Raw genomic sequence first — 14,103 nt, forward strand, 5'->3', positions numbered from 1 at the left:
TCCTTGTGTCTACCTCTAACTCAGTATGACAGAACATGTCTACAAACACTTCAGAATCTTTGATTCATACAAGTTAAATATTCAATCGCGATATTTAAAGGCAAATATCAATGAGACCACAAGAATCAAACTAAGGATTTTTAAATAGGTTGTCTCTAAATATGTAAGACTTCAAAAATGTTTAACTTGGATTGCTTTCAGGGGTTAGATGCTAGAAGTCCCACCGAGCCAATCTTGTGTAGGGAATTGTTATAATGCCTTGATGCTTCTACTGTATGGCCAGACTGGGAATACAAGTAAAATTGGGGAACATTCATCCATAATCACCAACTGTGGTTCCGTGAGGAGGAGGCATATCAAGGAAAAACAAAAAATACCTGGAGACGAGTATCAAGGACGAGGTTGTGAGAGGAGCTGACCCAGCGTCCATGGGGATGGGCCGAGAGTGAGGAGGGAGCTCTCCACTAAGAAGACAGAGGCCCAGAGCCAAGACCCCGCGGCCCATGGAATATCCAGCCGTGAATGGCAGCAGGCTTCTGGCTGCCTGGGAATCTGGAACCTGTTGGAGATAAAGCAACAGGGCTGTTCTGTTGTTTGTTTGTCTGTTTGTTTAATACTTCTTTATTGTTGAAAGTATTACATATGTCCCCATTTTTCTCCCATTGACCCCCTCCAGCCCGCCCCTGCCCCAGGCCCTCACCGCCCCATGGCCTGTGTCCATGGGCCATGCATATGTGCATGCAAGGTCCTTGGTTGATTACCTCCCACCACTCTCCCTCCCCAGAGCACAGGGTTTTCATTGGCAGCTACTCATCTGAGGCTTCAGTGGAGAGAGGGTTGGTGAGGACTGAGGTGCCTGAGGAGAGACTAGGGTAGGAAGCATTGGGGGGAGACCTGGAGTTGATCCCACTCCCCATCCCCCCAAACTGAAACAGCCATTTTTCCTAAGAGGTGCTGGCCCCTTTCAGAAGCCACAGCTCAGGAAAAGGGAAAAACCCTGCTCTCGGTGATACAGCCAGCCCCGCCCTCAGGAGCTCTGCCTGCCACACCCTGCACATTGACCTTTGCGGAGAGACATATCCACGAACATTTTCACTAGAAAGACTAAGTCATATGGTGTAAGCATATCCATGTGCACTCAGCTCCTGCTACGAAATGGGAAGGTTTTGTATAAATAAAAAGTGTCATGCCTACTTTTTCCTACTCTCTTTGTTGGTTTGCCTTATGCCTTATTTGTTGGTTCCCCACCAAACCCCCAAAGGTCCTAACACATATTTAGAAGTATCTTTGATTTATGTACTTAATGGATATTTTGATAATTGTGAAAATGAACACAATAGACTATGTTTCAGTATCTTTCAGAGAGTGAACTTTGAACCTGGCAGACGGTGTAGCTCTTCTCGGGATGCAAATCCCCCTCAGCACAAGGATTATTGACCCGCAGATGTCTAATGGTTCCTCAGTGCCGTATATCCAGCCCACGGCCACCCGGGCATGCAGCGTTTCTGTGCCTTGGGGAGTTCAGCAAAGAACACTGATGGAAGCCCACTCCACAGCTAAATGCAATCAGTAGGTCGTGATTCTTGTTTCTCTGTCCCCCCAGCACCTTTCAGAGTTCCCCACTGTAATAATCATCAACACTGCACACTCACATAATTGGATTCAGGTCACAATTCAAACCAACTGCTCTGGAATACCAACTCACAAGCACCACTAAACAAGGGAATGCTTATGTCTTTATTCCGCACAGAGGATACGGAGAGGCCAAGTGTCAGCCCACGTGACCTCTGGTGCTTCTGAATACCCATGGTGTTCACCAGGTCAACAACTTCAGAGGCAAGAAGCCCAACCATTCAGCGGTAGGAATCCTTAAAAGAAATCCAGAGGTTCAGAGCTACGAATATGCTGATGTGCAGTTAATTCCAGTGGCATACAGTTAAGAAATCATGTTTCTTTGTGATTCAGCAACATAGTCATATGTGCGGCATTGCCTTAAGATCACAGTTGTTTGTTGTTCCTGTTCATTGGTATTATCAAGTCTATTAAAGGGTTACGTGATCTAGATATGTGAGCAGAAGTATTGGTGATATTAGGAACTCCTGAAATCTGTGTTACTTGCAAACAATGGGCAGAAGAAAGGATTTGATTTGCCTGGAGATTGCTGTGCTGTGTTACAGTTCGCACCCAAGAAAGGCATCTGCTTGAGTCATCTCCTGCTCCCATCCATAACTATAAAAGCTTTGACAGGGTGTCATACTAAAGTGCTGTCCGCACTGAACAAGGGTCTTAAGCTCAATAATTCAGAGCAACTGACACCATAGTTAAGTAGAGTTTTAAACAACAGCCAATGAGCTGAACAGAACCTTTTGAGATACATATTTTGAAAAAAGGTTAAACACTGTTAACTTTGAATACAGAGTGTTAGTTAATTTTATATGAATTTGAGAGACAAAGACATGCCCCATTAGACAAGACTGATTAAATTTCTCTTTGTTGTTCATGCTGGCAATGAGGGAAATATAATGACCAATGCACTTTTTTAGTTACACAAAATGGGCCCCGTCTAATCCAAAGAAGAGGACTGGGGATGCGCAAAGACTCGGGTACATACCTTCTGACAATGGTTTGGTGAATGACATGCAAAGCCAGGATTTACAAATGTCACACACGTGAACACAGCGATGGCACTCAGGCTGAAAAATCCTGTACAAATCCAATAAGTGGTTTAAGATGTGCAAATAGACGCTACGGCGGGGAGTCAGGCATTAGACGCCCCCCGGAGCATGTGCGAGAGAGTGTATCCATCAATGTGGCAGCTGGGCTGAAATTGTAAAGAGAGCTGCTTTTTATTGCATTTGTTTTAATGCATACATTTCCCCTGTCACGGGCACCCCAGGAAAACTACTAAGCACAGAAATGAATGGTGCCCATTACCGGATATTCATACTTATGACAACAGAAGAAAGAATCACAACACAACAGTAAGCAAAATAAATAAATAAATAAAAATTGATATACAAATTATTTTTAAGTTGCTGCAGCAGGAAAAATCTTGAAAACCAACAGGCAATATTTTAATAGGAGAAGTGGGAAGGGAAGCAGCAGCATTTCCTATTTGATCATAAATGTCCTTCTCCTGATACAATATGGACAGTCTCTATGATGATTTTTAAAAGCAGGGTCACATTTTAAAACACATTTGGAACCTAAAGAGCAAAAAGTGGTTCTCTCTAATATGAGACTTAAGGTATAATTCTGAGTATGGAAAATGTTAGGAGTCTACGGTTGGATCCAACCCATTTCCATGTTAGGGACAGAGACCACATTCCCTGCAGCCGTTCTGTAACTGCTGGACAGATCAATCAGTGTGCAGACCTTTCTAGAACTTTATGTAGCTCATAACTGAATAGCAAATGCCAGCGAATGCCTAATTGTGCTTTCACAATGATGGTACAATATACATGACATACTATTAAGCTGATTTTGGAACAACATGGAAACAGCCTTAATAAAAGCTAATTATTAAGAAGGCAAAACAAGTCTTTGGTAACCAAAAGGAGGTCAGTGGTTGCTTGAAGTCTGGGGTGAGGATGACGTTGACTAGAAAGGGCATGAGGGAAGTTTTTGGGGTAATAGAAGTGTGCTCTATCTTCACTGTGACAGCAGGTATATAGATCTTTATCAAAGTTCACTGGACTGTGCAATGAAAACAAATGTATTTCATTGTGTATAATTTTTACCTCAATAAAACCCTCACCCACCTACTGTCTGTGTCCATTGGTTATGCTTATATGCATGCATACAAGTCCTTTGGTTGATCTCTTACCCCACTCTCCCCACCCTCCCCTACCTTCCCTCTGAGGTTTGTCGGTCTGTTTGATGCTTCTATGTCTCTGTATCTATTTTTGTTAATCAGTTTATGTTGTTCATTATATTCCACAAATGATGGAGATCATGTGATATTTATCTTTCTCTATTTCGCTTAGCATAATGTTCTCCAGTTCCATCCATGCTGTTGCAAATGGTAAGAGTTCTTTTTTACAGCAATGAGGTATTCCATTGTGTGGATATACCACAGTTTTTTAATCCACTCATCTACTGATGATCACTTGGGCTGTTTCCAGATCTTGGCTATTGTAAATAATGCTGCTATAAACATAGGGGTGCATATATTATTTCAAATTGGTGGTTGGGGATTCTTAGGATATTTACCCAGAAGTGGGATTGCTGGGTCAAATGGGAGTTCCATTTTTAATTTTCTGAGGGAATTCCATTCTGATTTCCACAGTGGCTGCACCGGTCTGCATTCTCTCCAACAGTGTATGAGGGTTCCCGTTTCTCCACATCCTCACCAGCACTTGTGTTGTTAATTTATTGATGGTAGCTATTCTGGCAGGTGTGAGGTGATATCTCATTGTGATATTAATTTGCATTTCTCTGATGACTAGTGATGTTGAGCATTTTTTTATATGTCTATTGGCCATCTGTATGTGCTTTTGGAGAAATGTCTATTCAGGTCCTTTGCCCATTTTTAAATTGGATTGTCTTCCTTGTGTTGAGTTGTATTATGATCTCTGAACCCATAATAATCTGGCCACTCAGTATATATATATTAGAGGCCCGGTGCATGAATTCGTGCATGGGTGGCGTCCGGCCAGCCTGGCCAGGGGGAGGAGACATGGGTGGTTGGCCGGCCTGCCTGCTGGTCGAACTCCTGGTCAAGGGGACAATTTGCATATTAGCCTTTTATTATATAAGATATACACTGAGTGGCCAGATTATTATGCGTTCAGAGATCATCATAATCTGGCCACTCAGAGTATATTTAGAAAATGTCTCATTGGCAAATAGGTAGTAACTTTTTAAGCCTAGTCTCACACCCAATATTTCTGTCTCCAAAGAATGTACTCTCTCCAGGACCCAATGTGTTTACCTGTCAAACTCAACAAAAATTTCAACAGAGTAGAATGCCAGCCAACAGGCAACATTTCTGGAATAGCATGACCTATGGAAACTGTTGGGAGGGCCAAAAGGGACAGGTTATTTTGTTCACCAAAAACTGTAAAGAACTTAAAAGTTCTACAGGGTATTCTGTATTCTTGCAATTTTAAAATTGTCTATCTTCTTATATTTGTTGTTGTCTATTCTTTATTAAATTATCCTGTAAAACATCTCGATAATGGGGCTTTGAAACAAGGATCAAGTAAACTTTAGGTTAGGTGAACAGCCTAAACGACCTAATGTTAAGAAGGTTGTAAACAGATACATAGGATTTTCAAAAAAATTATTGCAATCCTTTGCTCACTGACATCTTTTTTTAAAATATATTTTTATTGATTTCAGAGCGAGATAGAAACATCAATGATGAGAGACCATCAATGATCGGCTGCCTCCTGCATGCCTCCTACTGGGAATTGAGCACGCAACTCGGCATGTGCCCTTGATCCAAGGGTCTGCAGGCTGATGCTCTATCCACTGAGCCAAACCAGCTAGAGCAGCTCATTGACATCTTGGTTGTAAAAAGCCTCTATACATTATGCTTGTCCTGTAGCCTTTCCATGACAAGTACAGCCTGGGGCAATATACACACATGCTCAGAGATTTTGTTCCACCTGACTCCTCCATCCCTACCTCCCCCTTCCCTCCCAGAGCAGCCGACATGCCTGTATGCATAAAAATTAATGTTCCCATTTCAACTAACGCATTTGGCAGAAACAAGCTGGTAAGCCAATGCAAACATGGAAGTAGGGAAAGAAAGAATGCGTAAACAAGGGGGATGAGAGGGCATTTGGAGATTTTACAAAACGAACAGCCGTATTATATACTTTAGACCAAGAACTGGAAAATGCCCTACTTTTATCATTCTAAAACTGTTATCAAACTGATGCTACGCAGCTCACAATCACAAGGTAATGAAGCAAAAGTCAAGACCATTAAAATCAGAGGCAAGCGATATGGTACAGTTTGCATTTGAATTACAAGGATGGTCAAGGACATAGATGATATAACTTTGGATTTTCTGCTGGATGTGTATTTTTCCCATGAGAAATTTTACCTAAAGATGAACCATCTTCGTATTTTCTTTTTTACCCATGCCCATGATGAGCATTAAAAAACATGAATTCTAAAACTTTCTTAGGCACATTCCTCAACCAAATGGGAGTTTTAGTTAAAGCTGCTAATTCTCTTTATTGTCATTTTCTTCACCCTGTATAGATAGACTCACTTTTTGACAGTTCTGATAGCCTCAGAAAGTGTGCCGTGGGCCTTCAATCACAGAAAATACTCTGTGGGTGGTTTGCTGGCATAATAACAGTAGACTAAGACACAGCAGTGTGGGTCATTAAATAATAAATATGTAAAGTATACTTTTAACATTTTTATGTGAAATTATTTTAAAATACAAGGATAAAAATAATATAGAATTAACGGATTAGTCCCATTTGGACTCCGCACATTGCCTGCGATATTTACCATTTAGCTGACTATGTAATAACAATAGCTAATTATTAGGATTACAACGACAGGAAAATAATATTTAAAGTCATCTGTGCGTATGTTAAATGAAGAAACACAGATTGAAGAATTAACTGGCTATATCTATTTTAGTCTCAAAAAAATTAAAAATGAAACCTTCATGGAGAAATACTTAGAGATGTGGATAGAATGTAAATAAATTATCAGACTACCCCAATCCTGGGCTTGAGCTGAAACACCGCACAGGTACAGCACCACATTGATATATTGCCCTGTTTCAGCAGTGTGATCCTAGATCATAGATATAAGATACATTTTTCCAAAGAAAAAATAGGTTGAAAATGTATATTTCTCCCCTGTCAAATCCTAGTCTCTTAAGGAGCCAAAACAAAATATACAGCAGAGCTAGTAATGCGAGGCCCAGTACCTTTATCCTTATGTATGCCAATCTGTAACTATGGCCGTAAAACTCTCAAAATCAAATGACCCTTTTTATGACTACTTTTATTTGTCTTGTATTCCAATTGCAAAGAAAGTCTATAAAACAGTTGAACTCTGTAGCTTTTGATAGTCCATTCTTGTTGGCAAAATAATGAAGGAACGGCTGAACTTTAAAAAGAGATTTGTCTGTGACCTTCATTAGAGTAAGTAAAAGAACTTCATTCTTGAAAGAAACTACACTAAGATTAAAATTTATCTAAATTTAACTTCTAGAGAATTAAAAATGGAATTCAAGACATTCTATTTTGTACAATATACCTTTGAATTAAGTGCTTTATAAGATTTTGTTTAATGCCAAAGATTAAATTATTCAATTATTTTTAAAAAATCTTCTCTATTACTTTATATCTTAGTTTAAGATATAGAGTTTTATTATATATATATGCATATATATATAGTTTTTCTATATATATATATAATAAATTTATATATATGGATAATATTTCCATTAATTGTAATTTCTGAGCAAGTGACCACATTGTATGATCAGTAAATTAGCACAATTAGAAACATGTCAATAGAACATAATGTCGTGAGCAAATAAAACTTCCACAAATTAGTGTGCAGCACACTTTTCCAATAAGGAAAATCACAACTGTAGTGCATGGTAGTTAGTCATAAAAATTATGCAATTTGTAATGTTGACTCAAGTTCAGAATACTTTTACACATCAAAAGAACATGCTTGGTTTTCCTCCTCAGACTTTCCCAGAGGATTTTGTGTGTCTGCCAACTTCATTTGACCATTTATTGACTGAAGATACATCAATTCTGACCACTCTCTCAGCTCTGCCACAAATATCCTGTCGGAGCCTCTCTTTTCCCAGCTCTGAACCAAATGGTTGAATTAACTAAGCTTTAAAGCCACTTCTAGATCTATGACTCAAGAATACTTGAATTAGATTATAATCTCTGGATTTTTTCAGCTCTAAAATGTTGTTTTTCAATACCTTGTGCTCTCTAATCCTTATAGCAGTAGCAGTAGCAAAGCTAGTCCACAATTCATCTTGCAGAAAAGAATGAACTTTCAGGAGTAGCCAACTTCCAAGATGACCTCCAATGATTCATACCTTTAATATCTATAGTCTTGTGTAGTCCTGATCACCGGCCAGGCCTAGGAGCCCTACTCTATATATTGGGAACAGTCTCTTAGATTTAAAAATTAAAACCTGGCCTAACACTGAAAACAAACAGGATGATGCAGCGATGACATGCATGGACTCTGGCTTGCACACTTTGTGGTCAGCCCTGATTCTGACACTTATAACTGTGTGATAAAGCCAATTATTTAATTTCTCTCTGCTTCAGTTTTTCCACCCTACTGCCTCAGAAGGATCGTGTTATGTACTACTTTTTACAATCAGGGCAAAAAAATGTAGCTGCCCATACAACAGCAAGATGCCTTTCACCTGTATGAAAAGTATGGTCGCTGGTGCATGCAGCATCCCAGATTGTGAGAGGGATGTCCAACTGCCAGTTTAGACCCGACATCCCCCAAGGGGTCCCAGATTGCAAGAAGATGCAGGCTGGGCTGAGGAACCCCCCAACCCCATGCACAAATTTTGTGCGCAGGGCCTCTAGTTGATTCTATATTACCTGAAGAAGATGAATTAAATTAAAATTTCCTTAGTGCAATTCTGATAAATTGATATAACACATATTCGAAATATACTGATTTCCTAATATTCTAATACGTTTAAAGATCTATGTTTATACAAAGAAATCAAAATCACTAAGACATGACTATTTTCTAAAAAATATATTTTTATTGATTTCAGAGAGGAAGGGCGAGGGAGAGAGAGATAGAAACATCAATGATGAGAGAGAATCATCGATCAGCCACCTCCTGCACAATCCCCACTGGGGATTGAGCCCACAACCTGGGCATGTGCCCTTGACCAGGAATCAAACCCGTGGCCCTTTAATGCATAGGCCAATGCTCTAATCACTTAGCAACATGGCCAGGGCAGGGGATTTTTTTTAAACCACTGCCCCATTAAAACTGTTCAGCTGCCTGGCTGGTGTGGCTCAGTGGTTGAGCGTTTATGTCTCTGGTTTGATTCCCAGTCAGGGCACATGCCCAGGTTTTGGGCTCAATCCCCAGTAGGGGGTGTGCAGGAGGCAGCCTATGGATGTTGATATTTCTCTCTCATCGATGTTTCTATCTCTTCCTCTACTTTCCTCTGTCTCTAAAAAAATAATAATAATAATAAATAAATAAAAACATTTAAAAAACAAAAACAAAGGGAAAAAACACACACAACCCTGCTCAGTTGAAGAAGCACACATACAGGGTGGGGCAAAAGTAGGGTTACAGTTGTGAGTACGTGAAACAGAGTTTATTCCTGGATTGTTATTTATTAATTATTGTTGTGAAACTCCTTTTTCCCTCCCCTGTATTTCTTTTATTTCCCCTGGAATATTTGGGGCTACCTATTTATCTGGACAACTTCAATTCTCTCACTACAATAAATGCGAGGCAGCAATTTAGTACTCGGTCTATAACAAACAAGAATTATTTATAACAACACTGAATAATGTATGCATTTCTTGGATGTCTTTGTAGAGCAATAATGAAGGAGCATTATTATGGAATAACACCTTAGAAGCTTGTGAAAGAAATTCCAGTCTAACAGAATTATGAAGAAGTATCAAATATAAATGAGTCAGTTACGTGAACAGAAGGGAGCTCTAAGTGGCGCCCGCGCTAGGGCGGCACTGCACCGGGGGGTTTATTCCTTCCTGTCTCTATTCTGTTGTGAAATGCTGACTAATATACCCTTTAAATTAGATCAAATAGATTTGAGAATTTGTTTTTCACTTCTTAAGTTTAAGATGAAGCTAAGGATTGGATAACAAATGGGTCTGCAAAACCCCAACAGCATTTGCAGCCATGTGATTTAGGAGATATTTTTTAACTTTATTTTTTCTATAGCACTTTTCTCTCTCCAGGAAATAGAATTTCCCCTGGCTTTGTCTTTGGAAAAAGATATAGTTGTGGTTCATTCAGTTTAGAAAAGCAAGTTCATTGGTATGTTAATGTTAATACTTAGTAACCGTGTAATAGTTTAAACTTATTTTAAATGTGTCTTCATACTTTAACATGACTAGTTAATAGTATGTTTAATCTTAAAAGGTCATTATACACTGAGTGGCCAGATTATTATGCATTCAGAGATCATAATAATCTGGCCACTCAGTGTATATATGTATATATATATATTAGAAGCCGGTGCATGAATTCGTGCATGGGTGGGGTCCGGCCAGCCTGGCCAGGGGGAGGGGACATGGGCAGTTGGCTGGCCTGCCTGCTGGTCGAACTCCTGGTCGAGGGGACAATTTGCATATTAGCCTTTTATTATATAGGATATACACTGAGTGGCCAGATTATTATGCGTTCAGAGATCATCATAATCTGGCCACTCAGTGTAATATTTCATTCAAGGCTTCAACACAGACAGCAAATTTCCAGATTATATTCAGAGTTAACAGAATGGATGTAACTTTCCCAGACACCTTCCATTTCTTTACATCTTCTGAAGGACTATATAAGTGTTATTGGTTCTTCACTGCCTCTGTCTGTAGCCTGTCTACAAGGTTCAAACAAGAAGAACTTCCTGGCTTTCTAGTAGCCTCATTTTCTCTGTTTACAAATAGGGGTGTGCTCCTGGTTTTGTCTCTCCCTCTCTCCAACTACTTGGAGCAGAACTCAGAAATACTTGCTACTGCTTTTTCCTCAGTCTCTTCTCTAGGTGTTTTTCTGAAAGGAAAAGACTAAACCGCCACAAACCTTCATAGCTGCCATAATCTCTAAAATACGAAAAATATAAAGCCAATTCCATTGCGGGGGGAAAAAATCAGTATTTATGTCAGATTCATGGGATGAAAGGTGATGCTATTTTAGATGCTTAATAGATTTGCTTAACGATGAATTCCTTTGCCTCTAGAATGGCAATATAGGACTGAACACAATATCATGAAAAGTCTATTTAAAATCAATAAATTATAGCTGCGCCAAGCCAGGTTTCATATACACTTTGAATCCAAAGGCTTGGTTAGGAAACTATCACCTCAGAGTGCAACTCTGCTGTATGCCTTCATTTCACACCCGGGGAGCAAGCATTCAAATCCGAGATGGAGGAGATACACACACACGTTTGAGTCGGCACACACTGCTAGCCCGGAGTTGGGTACATTGCATATTAGTGTACACAATACAAGAATGTGTGCAGAGCAAGTGGGGAGTACAGCTAAGAGGCAGCATCACGACATGCACTGCCACCGAAAACTTCTCAGGAGCAAACTAAAGGTGGGAACATACCTTTACTGTTTTAGAACCCACCAGCGAGGTTTCTGTGAGAAATTCCACAATGTTTTCTGATTATTACAATGTAAAAATAAATAGAATAAATAGAAACAAGTTTATACACACACACACACACACACACACACACACACACACAAATATGTAGGTGATGGACAGCAGCCTTTTCTGTTGTCACCACGTCGCAACTTAGCGGTCCACCTCCCCTATTATCACGATGCTATAAACTGCAGCACAATTCAGCACATCGGTGTGTCATCTCCCCAAGGCTTTGTAAAAATTGTTAATACAGAGCATTCATGCAGAGGGCCTGTGGTCCTTTATTTTTTGGTTAGTGATTTAAACCCATGGATTTCTAACTGGCTTTTCAAAATGACTTTTTTTTTTTTTCTTTCTTCTTCTTTCCTTACTGCCTTCCGTTCGGTCCCAAATTTAAAAAATAAATAAATAAATAAATAACAAGATGCCAGATGTCATGAGGCCAATAAGCAGGTGGGCTGAAACTTCTGTACCAATTCAAACTGGCACCACATCAAACCTGGTGGGTCTAACCTTTAATTCACTGCTTCCCTGGCACCAGCTCCGGTGCCATCTGCTCGGCCTCGCGAAGCTGTGCCTGCTTCTGCGCAGGGACGGTGCCAGCGATGCAAACTGTCTCCTGCATGTGCAGGGACTCATCAGCGCAACTAGTTTTCCGAGCCCCATATGGTGGCATCTGCGAAGGCACACTGTCAGCACCGCGGCCCGGGCCCCCTGCGCGTTTTAAGAATGGGCGGAGAGGATGCCAGCTTGGAAGGCGCCGCGGAGGGCCAGGAGGCAAACTTTCCTCCTTCCTGCTCGGGCCTTCCGGGCAGCTCTTTGGGGGCGGGCCCCCGAGACACGGGACGAGGCTTGACGTGAGCGCCGAAGCCAGGAACTCGGGGAAGAGGCCTCATGAACTTGACACCTAGAAAGGGTCCTCCCCCCGCCCCTGGAAAGGAGTCCAGGTCAGAACCCGAAGTCTTTCTCCATTCATGCACTGACACTCCAGAAGCCTGTCTTTTAAGAGTTCTTTCTTATTTCCATTAAGACTTCACATAATAAGATCTTAATAGATTGGGGGGCGGGGGGTGGGGTAGAAAACATTTATTGTTTTTCCAGAAAATAAATGAAGGTAAGAACACAGATTTGCCTCCATTCTGTCCCCATTCAGCATGCCTGGGAGATGCTGAGCATTCTTGAACTATATATTTTTTTTAATGAAGAATGGCCCTTAATCTATGCACTCGCTTCACATTAGTTGGGGAACACTGGTGAGGTGATTGGAAGGAAATGCACACACACAGACATGCCCAGCGGCCCATCCATCGGGGGTGCGAAGTGACAGGGAGGGCATCAGTTTTGTGTGAGTTACCTTGGCGCCCAGAGTTCCCCACGGGAAACAGGGAAGAGACTAGCCTTCCAGTGGACTTGGAAAGCAATCCCTCACCAGCACTCCGACAAAAAACAATAAATGTGTTAGTTGGCTTTTTTATCATCTATTCCTCGTACTGAAACTTCTGTGAAAGGAAGGATTTTGCTTGGCTCACCATCCTAAACCTAGCTTCCAGCCAGCTACCCCAATACATAGTAGTGACTCGATTAGTATGTAATAAATACATTTATAAACACAGAAAACATTGCTTTTCATCTTAGAGAAAATTATACATATATTTTAGAATGCATGAGATATACCCATATTGGTAAAGATAACCGAATTACTATTACTGTTAATAAGCAATCACATACCAACAGCACTACTGACTGAACACCGACTTTCTATTAAATGCTGTGCTAATCATTCCACATTCTGCATCTTCTTTTATAACTTAGCAACCCGCCTAGTTACAATTTGGTCTCCATTGTACAGACGGGAAAACTGGTCTGTGGTCTGGAAAGCTTAGCGAGTAAGCATCAGAAGCAAGAGTCAAATTCAGTTCTATCTGACTCTGGAGTCCAAGGTTTTAATCAGAACATTCAATGGCCTCCCCTCTATCAAAATATTTGGTAAATTCAGCCTAAATCAAATAAAAAAGTGTCAGACAAAAAGGTTCATGTTTCTACCATATGTTAAGTATTATTTTGAAAATTCCCTGTCTGTTAAATTCATTATCATTATTATTTCAATGGCTTGGGACAGGTATGTGTTTAGCCTCTTATTTGTTTAAAAGACTTTCATATACTAGCACATATAAAAGATAAGCATTTCACTAAGAATCCTAAAATTCTCAAGTATAAAAAAAATGTAATTCTCACCCTGTTAACACTTATCTCTGATGGTTACGTTTCTACATAAACGGGAACTTGTGATTGCTGTATTAGTGATCTCAATACCATCTGGCAAAATAAAGACCTTAAAATATGAAGCAGACTCGTTTAGGGAAAGGATTATGATAATTTCAGTGCAATATTTATCACACATATATTTGAGAATTTCAATTCACCTGGTAAATATTAACAATCAAAGCTAGGAACAGAATACATCCCTAAACATAAAATTACTTAAAAACATTAATTATCACTGATTTTAGCTGTCACTGTATAGAGTGAATAGTTTAAGTAGCACAATCCAGAGTCTGATAGCATTGTCTCACTAAAAGAAATATGTCCCATAAAATCATAGTGTAAATGCATGCCTATCTAGATTCTGCCTTTAACCTCTAAAGGATCTCTTTTGGAACTTTATGATTTTCTTTACTTTGTTAACTCAATTCTTACCCTTAATTCCTACCCTTCTCCAGTACACACACACACACACACACACATGCATACTTTATCCTAGCA

General features: G+C 40.1%; 1 protein-coding gene across 1 annotated transcript in view; it reads right to left on the bottom strand.

Annotated features, from left to right (window-relative positions):
- Window positions 1-464: 464 nt before the first annotated feature.
- Window positions 465-14,103, bottom strand: part of TRIQK (triple QxxK/R motif containing) — a 116,158-nt gene continuing 102,519 nt past the window's right edge. Inside the window, exon 5 of the mRNA XM_079796227.1 lies at window positions 465-559. The gene's annotated coding sequence lies outside the window, so the exon portion shown is untranslated. The remainder of the gene's footprint in view (window positions 560-14,103) is intronic.

This window comes from Cnephaeus nilssonii, assembly GCF_951640355.1.
Source record: "Cnephaeus nilssonii genome assembly, chromosome: 18".
Taxonomy (NCBI): domain Eukaryota; kingdom Metazoa; phylum Chordata; class Mammalia; order Chiroptera; family Vespertilionidae; genus Cnephaeus; species Cnephaeus nilssonii.